The sequence below is a fragment of the Salvelinus fontinalis genome, chromosome 9, assembly GCF_029448725.1.
Source record: "Salvelinus fontinalis isolate EN_2023a chromosome 9, ASM2944872v1, whole genome shotgun sequence".
Lineage (NCBI taxonomy): Eukaryota > Metazoa > Chordata > Actinopteri > Salmoniformes > Salmonidae > Salvelinus > Salvelinus fontinalis.
Genome location: NC_074673.1, coordinates 24,734,349 through 24,753,559, shown reverse-complemented (window position 1 = coordinate 24,753,559; position 19,211 = coordinate 24,734,349). Strand labels below are relative to the sequence as shown.

Sequence of the window (19,211 nt, the reverse complement as noted above, 5' to 3'; positions counted from 1 at the left end):
AAAGATTGCCTCTGGTGAGAGCTTGTGCAAGGGTCAGCCAATGTGTCTGTTTGTACATCAAACATGGCTTCAAACTTTAACACACACACAACCCCTAGCTTTCTCTCCGATGATATCACATCATCATCATCACGAGAGAGAGCAGCCACTATGGTTTTGAAGACGTCTGCTTAGCATTACAGTGCCCACAATGGCACCCTATTATTACCTTTCTAGTGTACTGCCATAGTGCACTACTTTTGACCAGAGCCCTATGTAGAGAACAGGATGCCATTGTTGCTGCCTCTGCCAACTAGCTAATGCTTTCAATCAAGAGTTTACTGCCAGGATTTGGATCTGCTCTCTAACTCACTGACTGGCTACACTTCCCTGAAGAGAGGCCAATTAACAACAAACAGCAGACAGAAGTATTTATGCCCGATCTGATGTGTGTTTACATTCTTTCATTAGACACAGCTATCAGTGTGTAACAAGCACAGGCTAGCGCACCGGGACACACACAGATCACTGAACATGTCACTCTCATTGCCACCTGAGATAGAGAGATGGAAAAAGAAAAAGAGGAGAGAGAAAGAGAGAAACATCTAGAGAAGGGGAGAGAGAGAGGGGAAACACCTAAACCCTGTTGTGTTGAACTACAGCCAAGCTGTGCCAAAGCTCAGCTTTTAACACACTCACTAATAACAGAGTAGGATAGTACAGCTGCAACATGGTATGGAGTATTCCTGTAGATTTACATTGACACACACACACACACACACACACACACACACACACACACACACACACACACACACACACACACACACACACACACACACACACACACACACACACTCCGTAGGGCCTAGTGGCTATAGGTTAAGAGTTATGATGTCTAGGCCTAATTGAATAACATACAGTAGGCCTACTGTAATAAGTTGTGGAATATTTAAACAGACATGCAAAGCTAACATACAATCATACCGTCACACCTGACCCAGCAAGATTGATGGAGGAAAATATTAAGTGATCTCGGTGAGTGTGTGCATTTAAATAAACCATGCGTCTCTCTTGCAATTACTACCTTACACAGCACTACAACATGGTCTGTCTCTCTCTCCACCTTGCATGACCTACATGTCCTCTTGCATGTGTGCTTTGTCTCCAGCTTTAACCAGTCTGACTTACTCCCATGTGTGCTTTGTCTCCAGCTTTAACCAGTCTGACTTACTCCCATGTGTGCTTTGTCTCCAGCTTTAACCAGTCTGACTTACTCCCATGTGTGCTTTGTCTCCAGCTTTAACCAGTCTGACTTACTCCCATGTGTGCTTTGTCTCCAGCTTTAACCAGTCTGACTTACTCCCATGTGTGCTTTGTCTCCAGCTTTAACCAGTCTGACTTACTCCCATGCCAGTGGAGTGGAGTAGAGCAGAGCAGCTGGGTGCAGGCTTAACAGACATTCCCAATTTGGGGATGAATCAGAATATGCTTGTCTGCAGAAAAAAAACAACCTCAAACCCCAATTACAGATGCTGTTTGTGCCCCCCTTACCATTTCAACCCGCCCTGTTCCACCCCCTCACCAAACCACAACCTTCGCTTTGAAGTTGGTGACTCGGTTACGTGTTTCGTGAGTCGTGTTAACCCCCCTGGAGCCTGGTGGGTTATCAGGCTCCGGGAGATTTTGCCAGATTTTTCTGTTTCACCACAATGTCTGATGCCGACTCACCAGGACACGCCAGTCCCAGCCGGGCCGATGGAAACTATTAGATGAGAAGGAAGACTCCCTGGCTACACTAGCCGGATGAGAAACACAAAACGGACGCAACATTGGGAACTACAGAGAGGGGGATTGGGGGCGAAGGTAGTCTTGAAAAGGGAGGCCAGTAAACAGAGTTGCCGGTACAAATCCCAGGGCTGACGGAAGAATTCTGCAGGGAACAAGCCGGCAGCTGGAAGCTTCCTGGCTTCAATATCCCATGTGCTACCTACTGACATTGTGCCCTTGAGCAAGGCACATAACTCCTCAAATCTGCTCCAGGACCACTGCTCTGTGGTATTGTAATTATTGTAATGGACTGTGGGACTATAAACACACACTGACAGGGAGTATATGTGATTGGACAAAGGGTCAGTATACACACTGACCACTTAGAGGGCAATAAATAGCCTTGATCTGAGTGGTCTTGCTGAGTGAGTGACATCTGAGTGAACGTACACTGACTGACTGAAGGGCAATAGATCGTAGTCTGAATAACGGTAATCACAGACAGACTATACACAAACTGACCACAGGGAAACTGACCCTGCTGTGAGAAAATAAACACACTGACCACAGAGACACTGCCATATGCATCTGCATCTACACATTCTGTCATATGCATCTGTATCTACATGTTCTGTCATATGCATCTACATGTTCTGTCATATGTATCTACATGTTCTGTCATATTCATCTACACGTTCTGTCATATGCATCTACACGTTCTGTCATTCATATGCATCTACACATTCTGTCATATGCATCTACACGTTCTGTCATTTGCATCTGCATCTACACATTCTGTCATATGTATCTACACTTTCTGTCATATGCATCTACACGTTCTGTCATATGCATCTGCATCTACACGTTCTGTCATATGTATCTACACTTTCTGTCATATGCATCTACACATTCTGTCATTCATATGCATCTACACATTCTGTCATATGTATCTGCATCTACACATTCTGTCATATGTATCTACACGTTCTGTCATATGCATCTACACGTTCTGTCATATGCATCTACACGTTCTGTCATATGCATCTACACGTTCTGTCATATGCATCTACACTTTCTGTCATATGCATCTACACGTTCTGTCATATTCATCTACACGTTCTGTCATATTCATCTACACGTTCTGTCATATTCATCTACACGTTCTGTCATATTCATCTACACGTTCTGTCATATTCATCTACACGTTCTGTCATATTCATCTACACGTTCTGTCATATTCATCTACACGTTCTGTCATATGTATCTACACGTTCTGTCATATTCATCTACACGTTCTGTCATATGTATCTACACGTTCTGTCATATTCATCTACACGTTCTGTCATATGTATCTACATGTTCTGTCATATGCATCTGCATGTTCTGTCATATTCATCTACACGTTCTGTCATATTCATCTACATGTTCTGTCATATGCATCTGCATGTTCTGTCATATTCATCTACACGTTCTGTCATATGCATCTACATGTTCTGTCATATGCATCTACATGTTCTGTCATTTGCATCTGTATCTACACGTTCTGTCATATGCATCTACATGTTCTGTCATATGCATCTACACGTTCTGTCATATGCATCTACACGTTCTGTCATATGCATCTACACGTTCTGTCATATGCATCTACACGTTCTGTCATATGTATCTACATGTTCTGTCATATGCATCTGCATGTTCTGTCATTTGCATCTGCATCTACACGTTCTGTCATATTCATCTACACGTTCTGTCATATGCATCTACACGTTCTGTCATATGTATCTACACGTTCTGTCATATGTATCTACACGTTCTGTCATATTCATCTACACGTTCTGTCATATGTATCTACACGTTCTGTCATATGTATCTACACGTTCTGTCATATGCATCTACACGTTCTGTCATATTCATCTACACGTTCTGTCATATTCATCTACACGTTCTGTCATATGCATCTACACGTTCTGTCATATGCATCTACACGTTCTGTCATATGCATCTACACGTTCTGTCATATTCATCTACACGTTCTGTCATATTCATCTACACGTTCTGTCATATTCATCTACACGTTCTGTCATATGCATCTACACGTTCTGTCATATTCATCTACACGTTCTGTCATATTCATCTACACGTTCTGTCATATTCATCTACACGTTCTGTCATATGTATCTACATGTTCTGTCATATTCATCTACACGTTCTGTCATATTCATCTACACGTTCTGTCATATTCATCTACATGTTCTGTCATATGCATCTGCATCTACACGTTCTGTCATATGTATCTACATGTTCTGTCATATGTATCTACATGTTCTGTCATATTCATCTACATGTTCTGTCATATGTATCTACATGTTCTGTCATATTCATCTACACGTTCTGTCATATGCATCTACATGTTCTGTCATATGCATCTACATGTTCTGTCATATTCATCTACATGTTCTGTCATTTGCATCTACATGTTCTGTCATATTCATCTACACGTTCTGTCATATTCATCTACATGTTCTGTCATATGCATCTACACGTTCTGTCATATTCATCTACATGTTCTGTCATTTGCATCTACATGTTCTGTCATATGCATCTACATGTTCTGTCATATTCATCTACACGTTCTGTCATATTCATCTACACGTTCTGTCATATGTATCTACACGTTCTGTCATATGCATCTACATGTTCTGTCATGTGTATCTACATGTTCTGTCATATTCATCTACACGTTCTGTCATATTCATCTAAACGTTCTGTCATATGTATCTACACGTTCTGTCATATGCATCTACATGTTCTGTCATATGTATCTACATGTTCTGTCATATTCATCTACATGTTCTGTCATATTCATCTACACGTTCTGTCATATTCATCTACACGTTCTGTCATATTCATCTACACGTTCTGTCATATGCATCTACATGTTCTGTCATATGTATCTACATGTTCTGTCATATTCATCTACACGTTCTGTCATATTCTTCTACACGTTCTGTCATATGCATCTACACGTTCTGTCATATGCATCTACACGTTCTGTCATATGTATCTACATGTTCTGTCATATGCATCTACACGTTCTGTCATATTCATCTACACGTTCTGTCATATTCATCTACACGTTCTGTCATATTCATCTACACGTTCTGTCATATTCATCTACACGTTCTGTCATATTCATCTACACGTTCTGTCATATGCATCTACACGTTCTGTCATATGCATCTACACGTTCTGTCATATGTATCTACATGTTCTGTCATATTCATCTACACGTTCTGTCATATTCATCTACACGTTCTGTCATATTCATCTACACGTTCTGTCATATGCATCTACATGTTCTGTCATTTGCATCTGTATCTACACGTTCTGTCATATGCATCTACATGTTCTGTCATATGCATCTACACGTTCTGTCATATGCATCTACACGTTCTGTCATATGCATCTACACGTTCTGTCATATGCATCTACACGTTCTGTCATATGTATCTACATGTTCTGTCATATGCATCTACACGTTCTGTCATATGTATCTACATGTTCTGTCATATTCATCTACACGTTCTGTCATATGCATCTACACGTTCTGTCATATTCATCTACACGTTCTGTCATATTCATCTACACATTCTGTCATATTCATCTACACGTTCTGTCATATTCATCTACACGTTCTGTCATATTCATCTACACGTTCTGTCATATGCATCTACACGTTCTGTCATATGCATCTACATGTTCTGTCATATGTATCTACATGTTCTGTCATATTCATCTACACATTCTGTCATATTCATCTACACGTTCTGTCATATTCATCTACACGTTCTGTCATATGCATCTACATGTTCTGTCATTTGCATCTGTATCTACACGTTCTGTCATATGCATCTACATGTTCTGTCATATGCATCTACACGTTCTGTCATATGCATCTACACGTTCTGTCATATGCATCTACACGTTCTGTCATATGCATCTACACGTTCTGTCATATGTATCTACATGTTCTGTCATATGCATCTACACGTTCTGTCATATTCATCTACACGTTCTGTCATATTCATCTACACGTTCTGTCATATGCATCTACATGTTCTGTCATATGCATCTACATGTTCTGTCATATGCATCTGTATCTACACGTTCTGTCATATGCATCTACATGTTCTGTCATATGCATCTACACGTTCTGTCATATGCATCTACACGTTCTGTCATATGCATCTACACGTTCTGTCATATGCATCTACACGTTCTGTCATATGCATCTACACGTTCTGTCATATGCATCTACATGTTCTGTCATTTGCATCTGCATCTACACGTTCTGTCATATGCATCTACACGTTCTGTCATATTCATCTACACGTTCTGTCATATTCATCTACACGTTCTGTCATATTCATCTACACGTTCTGTCATATTCATCTACACGTTCTGTCATATTCATCTACACGTTCTGTCATATTCATCTACACGTTCTGTCATATGCATCTACACGTTCTGTCATATGCATCTACACGTTCTGTCATATGCATCTACACGTTCTGTCATATGTATCTACATGTTCTGTCATATTCATCTACACGTTCTGTCATATTCATCTACACGTTCTGTCATATGCATCTACATGTTGTCATATGCATCTACATGTTCTGTCATTTGCATCTGTATCTACACGTTCTGTCATATGCATCTACACGTTCTGTCATATGCATCTACATGTTCTGTCATATGCATCTACACGTTCTGTCATATGCATCTGCATCTACACGTTCTGTCATATGCATCTACATGTTCTGTCATATGCATCTGCATCTACACGTTCTGTCATATGCATCTGCATCTACACGTTCTGTCATATGCATCTGCATCTACACGTTCTGCCATATTCATCTGCATCTACACGTTCTGTCATATGCATCTGCATCTACACGTTCTGTCATATGCATCTGCATCTACACGTTCTGCCATATTCATCTGCATCTACACGTTCTGTCATATTCATCTACACTTTCTGCCATATGCATCTGCATCTACACGTTCTGTCATATGCATCTGCATCTACACGTTCTGTCATATGCATCTGCATCTACACGTTCTGTCATATGCATCTGCATCTACACGTTCTGTCATATGCATCTGCATCTACAAGTTCTATCATATCCATCTGCGGTCCATCAAAAGTTCAACCCTTTTCCACTCTTCAGGCAAGTCAGCTCTACTCTGCACAAAAAGACAAACAGCTGTGAAATGAATGCGGATAGACCATCAGTCATATGAATTCTGTAGAAAGACGCACTAGGCTAATCTGTTTATTAGGGATACACACTTTCTGTCTGAACAGGCCCCTAAATCTGACAGACAAATAATTAAAGTAAAACTGACTCTAGTTGTTTACATACAGGTGGAGCAGGAATGTCGTGAGAGTACGCTTGGAATGTAGTAGGTAGGCAGAGGTAATTAATTTAACAGAATTTTTATCCCAATTATTTATATAATAACCCCACCTTCTCCCTAGTAAGTGGTTCCTTCCAATTTGCACCACGGAGCAAAGATATGCTAGGCATAGATGTTAGATACTCTAGTGCTTGCAGACAGTCTCGTCAGTAGAGAAGGAGAGTGAGTGCCACACAGCATTTGATTTGATTTAAGCTGCCGGTGATGGGCAAGACTCACAGGAGGTATGTTGGTAAATGAATTTGATCAAGCTATGTAGCCTATTGATTCCTTCTTGATCAATAAATAAAATGAAAATGTTTCTCTGTAATACTAGCCACCTAGCAATTTTATGAAGTTGGCTTTAGCTAGATACACCACATGACCAAAAGTGCAGTACCAGTCAAAAGTTTGGACACACCTACTCATTCAAGGGTTTTTCTGTATTTTTACTATTTTCTACATTGTAGAATAATAGTGAAGACATCAAAACTATGAAATTACACATATGGAATCATGTAGTCACCAAAAAAAGTGTTAAACAAATCAAAATATATTCTCTCAACTAGCTTCATGAGGTAGTCACCTGGAATGCATTTCAATTAACAGGTGTGCCTTGTTAAAAGTGAATTTGTGGAATTTCTTTCCTTAACTTCTCTAGGGTATGTGGGACGGTAGCGTCCCACCTCGTCAACAGCCAGTGAAACTGCAGGGCGCCAAATTCAAAACAACAGAAATCACATAATTTAAATTCCTCAAACATACAAGTATTTTACACCATTTTAAAGATACACTTGTTGTAAATCCAGCCAAAGTGTCCGATTTTAAAAAGGTTTTATGACGAAAGCACACCAAACGATTATGTTAGGTATGAGCCAAGTCACAGAAAAAGACAGCCATTTTTCCAGCCAAAGAGAGCAGTAACAAAAAGCAGAAATATAGATAATTTTAATTTTATTTATTTTATTTTTATTTCACCTTTATTTAACCAGGTAGGCTAGTTGAGAACAAGTTCTCATTTGCAACTGCGACCTGGCCAAGATAAAGCATAGCAGTGTGAACAGACAACACAGAGTTACACATGGAGTAAACAATAAACAAGTCAATAACATGGTAGAAAAAAGAGAATCTATATACAATGTGTGCAAAAGGCATGAGGTAGGCAATAAATCGAATAATTACAATTTAGCAGATTAACACTGGAGTGATAAATCATCAGATGAACATGTGCAAGAAGAGATACTGGTGTGCAAAAGAGCAGAAAAGTAAATAAATAAAAGCAGTATGGGGGGTGAGGTAGGTAAATTGGGTGGGTAGTTTACAGATGGACTATGTACAGCTGCAGCGATCGGTTAGCTGCTCGGATAGCAGATTTTTAAAGTTGTTGAGGGAGATAAAAGTCTCCAACTTCAGAGATTTTTGCAATTCGTTCCAGTCGCAGGCAGCAGAGAACTGGAAGGAAAGGCGTCCAAATGAGGTTTTAGCTTTAGGGATGATCAGTGAGATACACCTGCTGGAGCGCGTGCTGCGGGTGGGTGTAGCCATCGTGACCAGTGAACTGAGATAAGGCGGCACTTTACCTAGCATAGCCTTGTAGATGACCTGGAGCCAGTGGGTCTGACGACGAACATGTAGCGAGGGCCAGCCGACTAGGGCATACAGGTCGCAGTGGTGGGTCGTATAAGGTGCTTTAGTAACAAAACGAATGGCACTGTGATAAACTGCGTCCAGTTTGCTGAGTAGAGTGTTGGAAGCTATTTTGTAGATGACATCGCCGAAGTCGAGGATCGGTAGGATAGTCAGTTTTACTAGGGTAAGTTTGGCGGCGTGAGTGAAGGAGGCTTTGTTGCGGAATAGAAAGCCGATTCTTGATTTGATTTTGGATTGGAGATGTTTGATATGAGTCTGGAAGGAGAGTTTGCAGTCTAGCCAGACACCTAGGTACTTATAGATGTCCACATATTCTAGGTCGGAACCGTCCAGGGTGGTGATGCTAGTCGGGCGTGCGGGTGCAGGCAGCGAACGGTTGAAAAGCATGCATTTGGTTTTACTAGCGTTTAAGAGCAGTTGGAGGCCACGGAAGGAGTGTTGTATGGCATTGAAGCTCGTTTGGAGGTTAGATAGCACAGTGTCCAAGGAAGGGCCGGAAGTATATAGAATGGTGTCGTCTGCGTAGAGGTGGATCAGGGAATCGCCCGCAGCAAGAGCAACATCATTGATGTATACAGAGAAAAGAGTCGGCCCGAGAATTGAACCCTGTGGTACCCCCATAGAGACTGCCAGAGGACCGGACAACATGCCCTCCGATTTGACACACTGAACTCTGTCTGCAAAGTAGTTGGTGAACCAGGCAAGGCAGTCATTAGAAAAACCGAGGCTACCGAGTCTGCCGATAAGAATATGGTGATTGACAGAGTCGAAAGCCTTGGCCAGGTCGATGAAGACGGCTGCACAGTAATGTCTTTTATCGATGGCGGTTATGATGTCGTTTAGTACCTTGAGCGTGGCTGAGGTGCAACCGTGACCGGCTCGGAAACCGGATTGCACAGCGGAGAAGGTACGGTGGGATTCGAGATGGTCAGTGATCTGTTTGTTGACTTGGCTTTCGAAGACCTTAGATAGGCAGGGCAGGATGGATATAGGTCTGTAACAGTTTGGGTCCAGGGTGTCTCCCCCTTTGAAGAGGGGGATGACCGCGGCAGCTTTCCAATCCTTGGGGATCTCAGATGATACGAAGGAGAGGTTGAACAGGCTGGTAATAGGGGGTGCGACAATGGCGGCGGACAGTTTCAGGAATAGGGGGTCCAGATTGTCAAGCCCAGCTGATTTGTATGGGTCCAGGTTTTCCAGCTCTTTCAGAACATCTGCTATCTGGATTTGGGTAAAGGAGAAGCTGGGGAGGCTTGGGCGAGTAGCAGCGGGGGGGGCGGGGCTGTTGGCCAAGGTTGGAGTCGCCAGGAGGAAGGCATGGCCAGCCATTGAGAAATGCTTGTTGAAGTCTTCGATTATCACGGATTTATCGGTGGTGACCGTGTTACCTAGCCTCAGTGCAGTGGGCAGCTGGGAGGAGGTGCTCTTGTTCTCCATGGACTTTACAGTATCCCAGAACTTTTTGGAGTTAGAGCTACAGGATGCGAATTTCTGCTTGAAAAAGCTGGCCTTTGCTTTCCTGACTGACTGCGTGTATTGGTTCCTGACTTCCCTGAACAGTTGCATATCGCGGGGGCTCTTCGATGCTATTGCAGTTCGCCACAGGATGTTTTTGTGCTGGTCGAGGGCAGTCAGGTCTGGAGTGAACCAAGGGCTATATCTGTTTTTGGTTCTGCATTTTTTGAACGGAGCATGCTTGTCTAATATGGTGAGGAAGTAACATTTAAAGAATGACCAGGCATCCTCAACTGACGGGATGAGGTCAATATCCTTCCAGGGTACCCGGGCCAGGTCGATTATTAAGGCCTGCTCGCAGAAGTGTTTTAGGGAGCGTTTGACAGTGATGAGGGGTGGTCGTTTGACCGCGGACCCGTGGCGGATACAGGCAATGAGGCAGTGATCGCTGAGATCTTGATTGAAGACAGCAGAGGTGTATTTGGAGGGCAGGTTGGTCAGGATAATGTCTATTAGGGTGCCCATGTTTACGGATTTAGGGTTGTACCTGGTGGGTTCCTTGATGATTTGTGTGAGATTGAGGGCATCAAGCTTGGATTGTAGGACTGCCGGGGTGTTAAGCATATCCCAGTTTAGGTCACCTAACAGAACAAACTCTGAAGCTAGATGGGGAGCGATCAATTCACAGATGGTGTCCAGGGCACAGCTGGGAGCTGAGGGGGGTCGGTAGCAGGCGGCAACAGTGAGAGACTTATTTCTGGAGAGATTAATTTTTAAAATTAGAAGTTCGAACTGTTTGGGCATAGACCTGGAAAGTATGACAGAACTTTGCAGGCTATCTCTGCAGTAGATTGCAACTCCTCCCCCTTTGGCAGTTCTATCTTGACGGAAAGTGTTATAGTTGGGTATGGAAATCTCAGAATTTTTGGTGGCCTTCCTAAGCCAGGATTCGGACACGGCAAGGACATCAGGATTGGCAGAGTGTGCTAAAGCGGTGAGTAAGGCAAACTTAGGGAGGAGGCTTCTGATGTTGACATGCATGAGGCCAAGGCTTTTTCGATCGCAGAAGTCAACAAATGAGGGTGACTGGGGACATGCAGGGCCTGGGTTTACCTCCACATCACCCGAGGAACAGAGGAGTAGTAGGATGAGGGTGCGGCTAAAGGCTATCAAAACTGGTCGCCTAGAGCGTTGGGGACAAAGAATAAAAGGAGCAGATTTATGGGCGTGGTAGAATAGATTCTGGGCATAATGTGCAGACAGGGGTATGGAGGGGCGCGGGTACAGCGGAGGCAAGCCCAGGCACTGGGTGATGATAAGAGAGGTTGTATCTCTGGACATGCTGGTCTCAATGGGTGAGGTCACCGCATGTGTGGGGGGTGGGACAAAGGGGGTATCAGAGGTACGGAGAGTGGAACTACAGGGTCCATTGCAAACCAAAACAATGATAATGAAAACTAGCCTGTACAACAGTATGCAAGGCATATTGATATTTGAGAGAGACATACAATAAGGCATAAAGTGATTGCAGGTCTTGATTGGGAGAGCTAGCTAAAACAACAGGTAAGATAACAGCAGCAATAACAGGGTGTTAGTCTAACACAGCAACAACAGGTAAAAATGGCGACGACTAGGCAGAGAGGGTCGGATTAACTACACACAGATCCTGAGTTAAAGCACAGAGCCGACAGGTAAAACACAAATAAACAGAATGGAGTACCGTGAATTAATGGACAGTCAAGCATGCATCAGCTATGTAGCCAAGTGATCATAGTGTCCAGGGGGCAGCCGTAGATGGAGCAGAGGAGGCCTCCACTAAGCTAGCACGCGGCGTATAAAGTTAGTAGCCCGGGGGGTGGTCTGCTCAGACGGAGGGGGTCTGGCGCAGTGGCGCTAGCGCTAGCTCTTCAGCTAGCCGGCAGATGGGCCTAGCTCGAGGCTAGCTCTCTTGTCCAAGATGATCACTAACCTTTGATGATCTTCATCAGATGACACTCATAGGACTTCATGTTACACAATACATGTATGTTTTGTTCGGTAAAGTTCATATTTATATCCAAAAATCTGAGTTTAGGCAGGACGCTACTGTCTCACTTGGCAAAAAGCCTGAGAAAATGCAGAGCGCCAAATTAAAATGAATTACTATGAAAATTACCATAGAATCAAACTTTCATTAAATCACACATGAAAGACACCAAATTAAAGCTACACTGGTTGTGAATCCTGCCAACATGTCAGAATACAAATAGGCTTTTTGGCGAAAGCATACGATGCTATTATCTGAGCATAGCACCATTGTAAACAAAGAGAGATAAGCATAGTTCAACCCTGCAGGCGCGACACAAAACGCAGAAATAAAAATATAATTCATGCCTTACCTTTGACAAGCTTCTGTTGTTGGCACTCCAATATGTCCCATAAACATCACAAATGGTCCTTTTGCTCGATTAATTCCTTCGATATATATCCAAAATGTCCATTTATTTGGTGCGTTTGATCCAGAAAAACACAGGTTCCAACTTGCTCAAACGTGACGACAAAATATCTCGAAGGTTACCTGTAAACTGTGCCATTTTTTTTTTACGTATTTAGGTATTTTTTAATGTTAATAATCGATCAAATTGAAGACGGGATGATCTGTGTTCAATACAGGATTAAAACCAACTGTAGCCAGCTTTCTGCTCGCGCTTCTATCTAAAAGGAAACGTAATGTGACTCTCGTTCAAGATGGCCGTACTTCTTCATTAGACAAAGGAATAACCTCAACCAATTTCTGAAGACTGTTGACATCCAGTGGAAGCGGTAGGAACTGCAAGCATGTCCCTTAGAAATCTGGTTTCCCAATGAAACCTCATTGAAAAGAGAGTGACCTCAAATAAATAAAAAATCTGAATGGTTTGTCCTCGGGGTTCCCCTGCTAAATAAGTTATGTTATACTCACAGACATGATTCAAACAGTTTTAGAAAATTCAGAGTGTTTTCTATCCAAATCCACTAATAATGTGCATACATTATCTTCTGGGGATGAGTAGCTGTCAGTTTAATTTGGGCATGCTTTTCATCCAAAATTCCAAATGCTGCCACATACCCTAGAGAAGTTAATGCATTTGAGCCAATCATTTGTGTTGTGACCAGGTAAGGGAGATATACAGAAGATAGCCCAATTTGGTGAAAGACAAAGTCCATATTATGGCAAGAACAGCTCAAATAAGCAAAGAGAAACGACAGTCCATCATACTTTAAGACCTAAAGGTCAGTAAATTTGGAAAATGTAAAAAACCTTGAAAGTTTCAAGTGCAGTCGCAAAAACCATCAAGCACTATGATGACACTGGCTCTCATGAGGACCTCCACAGGAAAGGAATACCCAGAGTGACCTCTACTGCAGAGGATAAGTTAATTAGTTACCAGCCTCAGAAATTGCAGCCCAAATAAATGCTTCAAATGAGAAATTTTGGTTCCAACCGCTGTGTCTTCTGCAGCGACACCCCATCCCATCTGGTTTGCGTTTAGTGGGACTATCATTTATTTTTCAACAGGACAATGACCCAACACACCTCCAGGCTGTGTAAGGGCCATTTGACCAAGAAGGAGAGTGATGGAGTGCTGCATCAGATGACCTGGCCTCCACAATCACCCAACCTCAAACCAATTGAGATGTTTTGGGATGAGTTGGACTGCAGAGTGAAGGAGCTTGTGGGAACTCCAAGACTGTTGGACAAGCATTCCAGGTGAAGCTGGTTGAGAGAATGCCAAAAGTGTGCACAGCTGTCATCAAGGCAAAGGGTGGCTACTTTTTGAGAATCTCAAATATAAAATATATTTTGATTTGTTTAACACTTTTTTGGTTAAAACATGATTCCATGTGTTATTTCACAGTGTTGATGTCTTCACTATAATTCTACAATGTAGAAAAAATGAGTAGGTGTAGAATGAGTAGGTGTGTCCAAACTTTTGACTGTATGTGGACACTTGCTCGTCAAACATCTCATTCTAAAATCATGGGCATTAATATGGAGTTGGTCCTCCCTGTGCTGCTATAACAGCCTCCACTCTTCAGGGAAGTCTTTCCACTACATGTTGGAACATTGCTGCGGGTACTTGCTTCCATTCAGCCACAAGAGCATTAGTGAGGTCGGGCACTGATGTTGGGCGATTAGGCCTGGCTCACATTCGGCATTCCAATTCATCTCAACGGTGTTCGATGGGGTTGAGGTGAGGGCTCTGTGCAGGCCAGTCAAGTTCTTACACACCGATCTCGACAAAACATTTCTGTATGGACCTCGCTTTGTGCACGGGGTCCTTGTCATGCTGAAACAAGGGCCTTCTCCAAACTGTTGCCACATAGTTGGAAGCACAGAATCGTCTAGAATGTCATTGTATGCTGTCCTTCACTGGAACTAAGGGGCCCAGCCCAAAGCATGAAAAACAGCCCCAGACCATTATTCCTCCTCCACCAAACTTTATAGTTGGCACTATGCATTCGGGCAGGTAGCGTTCTCCTGGCATCTTCCTAACCCAAATGCGTCCATCGGACTGCCAGATGGTGAAGCGTGATTGCTCACTCCAGAGAACGCGTTTCCACTGCTCCGGAGTCCAACGGCATCGAGCGTTGAGATTTCCCTTCACTGTAACTAAGGGGCCTAGCCTGACCGTGAAAAACAAAATCCAATTGATTGGACATGATTTGGAAAGACACACACCTGTCTATATATATGGTCCCACAGTTGACAGTGCATGTCAGAGCAAAAACCAAGCCATAAGGTCACAGGAATTGTCCGTAGAGACAGGATTGTCTCGAGGCAAAGATCTGGGGAAGGGTACCAAAAAAATGTATGCAGCATTGAAGGTCCCCAAGAACACAGTGGCCTCCATCATTCTTAAAAATTGAAGAAGTTTGATACCACCAAGACTTCCTAGAGCTGGCCACCCGGCCAAACTGAGCAATCGGGGGAGAAGGGCCTTGGTCAGGGAGGTGACCAAGAACCCAATGGTCACTCTGACAGAGCTCCAGAGTTCCTCTGTGAAGATGGGAAAACCTTCCAGAAGGACAACCATCTCTGCAGCACTCCACCAACCATGCCTTTGTGGTAGAGTGGTCAGACGGAAGTCACTCCTCAGTAAAAGGCACATGACAGCCCGGTTGGAGTTTGCCAAAAGGCACCTAAAGGACTCTCAGACCATGAGAAACAAGATTCTCTGGTCTGATGAAACCAAGATTGAATTCTTTGGCCTGAACAGCAAGTGTCACGTCTGAAGGAAACCTGGCACCATCCCTAAAGTGAAGCATCATGGTGACAGCATCATGATGTGGGGATGTTTTTCCAGAGGTAGGGACTGAGAGACTAGTCAGGATCGAGGGAAAGATGAACGGAGCAAAGTGCAGAGATATCCTTGATGAACATCTGCTCCAGAGCGCTTAGGACGCCAGACTGGGGCAAAGATTCACCTTCTAACACGACAACAACCCTAAGCACACAGCCAAGACAAAGCAGGAGTGGCTTCGGGACAAGTCTCTGAATGTCTTTGAGTGGCCCAGCCAGAGCCCTTACTTGAACCCGATCGAACGCTGGCACAGGTTTTCATCAAGGATCTCTCTATACTTTGCTCCATTCATCTTTCCCTCGATCATGACTAGTCTCCCAGTCCCTGCTGCTGAAAAATATCCCCACAGCATGGTCAGAGTCCTTTAGGTGCTTTGTGGCAAACTCCAAGCGGGCTGTCGTGCCTTTTATTGAGAAATGGCTTCTGTCTGTCCACTCTACCATAAAGGCCTAATTGGTGGAGTGCTACAGAGCCGGTTGTCCTTCTGGAAGCTCTGTCAGAGTGACCATCGGGTTCTTGGTCACCGCCCTGACCATGGCCCTTCTCCCCCGATTGCTCAGTTTGGCCGGGCTGCTAGCTCAAGGAAGAGTCTTGGTGGTTCCAAACTTCTTCCATTTAACTTCTTATGGATAGGGGCAGCATTTTCACGTTTGGATGAAAAGCGTGCCCAGAGTAAACGGCCTGCTAGTCAGTCCCAGTTGCTAATATATGCATAGTATTAGTAGATTTAGATAGAAAACACTCTGAAGTTTCTAAAACTGTTTGAATGATGTCTGTCAGTATAACAGAACTCATATGGCAGGCGAAAACCTGAGGAAAATTCAACCAGGCAGTGGGAAATCTGAGGTTTGTAGCTTGTTTGAGGCTTCTACTGTAAAGGAGGGGCTCATAAGGGCTCTTTGAGTCAGTGGTCTGGCAGAGAGGCCACAAACTCTTGACGCTCGTTCATGTGGAGAAGTAGCTCTCGTTCCATGGCTTTCCTACAGACAAAGGAATTCTCGGGTTGGGACATTATTGAACATTTATGATAAAAACATCCTAAAGATTGATTCTATACATCGTTTGATATGTTTCTACGGCCAGTAATATAACTTTTTGGAATTTTCGTCCGACATTTCCGCTGGACTTGCCCGCGCCTCGTGAGTTTCGATTTGTTTACTAAACGCCCTAACAAAAGGTGTTTGGACATAAATGATGAACTTTATCGAACAAATCAAACATTTATTGTGGAACTGGGATTCCTGGGAGTGCATTCTGATGAAGATCATCAAAGGGAAGTGAATATTTATAATGCTATTTCTGACTAATGTTGACTGCACAATATGGCGGATATTTCTTTGGCTGTTTTGGGCTCTGAGCGCCGTACTCAGATTATGCTTTTTCCGTAAAGTTTTTTTGAAATCTGACACGGCGGTTGCATTAAGGAGAAGTTTATCTAAAGTTACATGTATAATAGCTGTATCTATTATCAATGTTTATTATGAGTATTTCTGTGAATTGATGTGGCTCTCATGTTTTGGAACTACTGAACATAACACGCCAATGTAAAATGAGATTTTTGGATATACATATTCACTTTATCGAACAAAACAATAATGTATTGTGTAACATGAAGTCCTATGAGTGTCATCTGATGAAGATCATCAAAGGTTAGTGATTCATTTTATCTATATTTCTGCTTTTTGTGACAACTTTCTTTGGCTGGAAAAATTGCTGTGTTTTTCTGTGACTTGGTGGTGACCTAACATAATCGTTTGTGGAGCTTTTGCTGTACAGACTTTTTTTTTTTTAAATCAGACACTGTGGCTGGTTTAACAAGAATTTTATCTTTAAAATGGTGCCTAATACTTGTATGTTTGAGAAATTTCATTTATGAGATTTCTGTCGATTGAATTTGGCGCCCTGCAATTTCATTGGCTATTGGCGAGGGGGTTCTGCTAACTTTAAAGATAAAGTTCAGGGCCTCCCGGGTGGGGCAGTGGTCTAGGGCACTGCATCGCAGCGCTAGCTGCGCCACCAGAGTCTCTGGGTTCGCGCCCAGGCTCTGTCGCAGCCAGCCGCGACCAGGAGGTCCGTGAGGCGACGCACAATTGGCCTAGCGTCGTCCGGGTTAGGGAGGGTTTGGCCGGTAGGGATATCCTTGTCTCATCGCGCTCCAGCGACTCCTGTGGCGGGCCGGGCGCAGTGCGCGCTAACCGAGGGGGCAAGGTGCACGGTGTTTCCTCCGACACATTGGTGCGGCTGGCTTCCGGGTTGGAGGAGCGCTGTGTTAAGAAGCTGTGCGGCTTGGTTGGGTTGTGCTTCGGAGGACGCATGGCTTTCGACTTTCGTCTCTCCCGAGGGAGTTGTAGCGATGAGACAAGATAGTAATTACTAGCGATTGGATACCACGAAAATTGGGGAGAAAAGGGGGTAAAATTTAAATAAATAAATTTAATAAATAAATAAATGTAAAAAATATAAAGTTCCCAGACAGGTTAAGAATGATTGAGGCCACTGTGTTCTTGGGAACCTTCAATGATGCAGAAATGTTTTGGTAGCCTTCCTCAGATCTGTACCTCGACACAATCCTGTCTCTGAGCTCTACGGACAATTACCTAGACCTAATGGCATGGTTTTTGCTCTGACATGCACTGTCAACTGTGGGACCTTATATAGACAGGTTATATAGCCTGTTTTCACTTTGTCATTATGGGGTATTGTGTGTAGATTGATTAGTTTAAAAAAAATCTATTTTAGAATAAGGCTGTAACGTAACAAAATGTGGAAAAAGTCAAGGGGTCTGAAAACTTCCCGAATGCACTGTATGTTGTCTATGTGGACTAAAATGATTTATGATTGCGGGTGTGCTTAATGATGAGAGAATAATTATTAAATAATTCTGGTCTTGTCAGTTTAAGAGAAATTCTAAGTGTGATTGAGTTTGCTAAGTGTAGTGTTTGAGTGTGTGCTTCTAAATCTACTAGTATATTTAAGGACAACAGGGTTCAAGGGTTGACTACCACTTGTCCGATTCGACTAAAGGTTGGGACTTTAATCCTTCATGAGAGAGCTGTTAGCATTCTCAGCTGTGAGGATCTGAGCACACAGAGAGCAGATGGTTCATCACTACAGGAAGTCTCCCAGGAACCACTTCCTGTCCCACAACGCGTTTTGTAAAGAAAACAAATCTCTTTCCCAATTTGTCTTGCTCTGATTCCTCAAAACCTCTAATCGCCTACTTCTCAGAACTCATTGGAGGAAAAGGTAAGAGGGGAGGTCTTCTCCTCCAATGAGGTTTGAGAAAGAGGTGCGGAGAGGACAAGTAATTGATGAAAAACAAATTGAGAAAGAGCCATCATCTCCCATTTCTGGGCTGAGACTGATATGTCTGGAAGGAGAATGTGTTCTGATCAAAAACACAAACTGTCGTATGAAAATATGGATCTGACACTCACAAGATACACAATGACCACATATAACCCAAACACATGATGGAGATCTGTAAGCAATATGAAGCAAACAACACACCATCTCACACTGTTTGACAAACACTGGCAAACACAAACACCGAATGGTGTGAGTCCGAGT

General features: G+C 43.1%; 1 protein-coding gene across 2 annotated transcripts in view; it reads right to left on the bottom strand.

Annotated features, from left to right (window-relative positions):
* banp (BTG3 associated nuclear protein) overlaps nucleotides 1-19,211 on the bottom strand; it is a 101,492-nt gene that overhangs the window by 20,611 nt on the left and 61,670 nt on the right. The window lies entirely within an intron of this gene.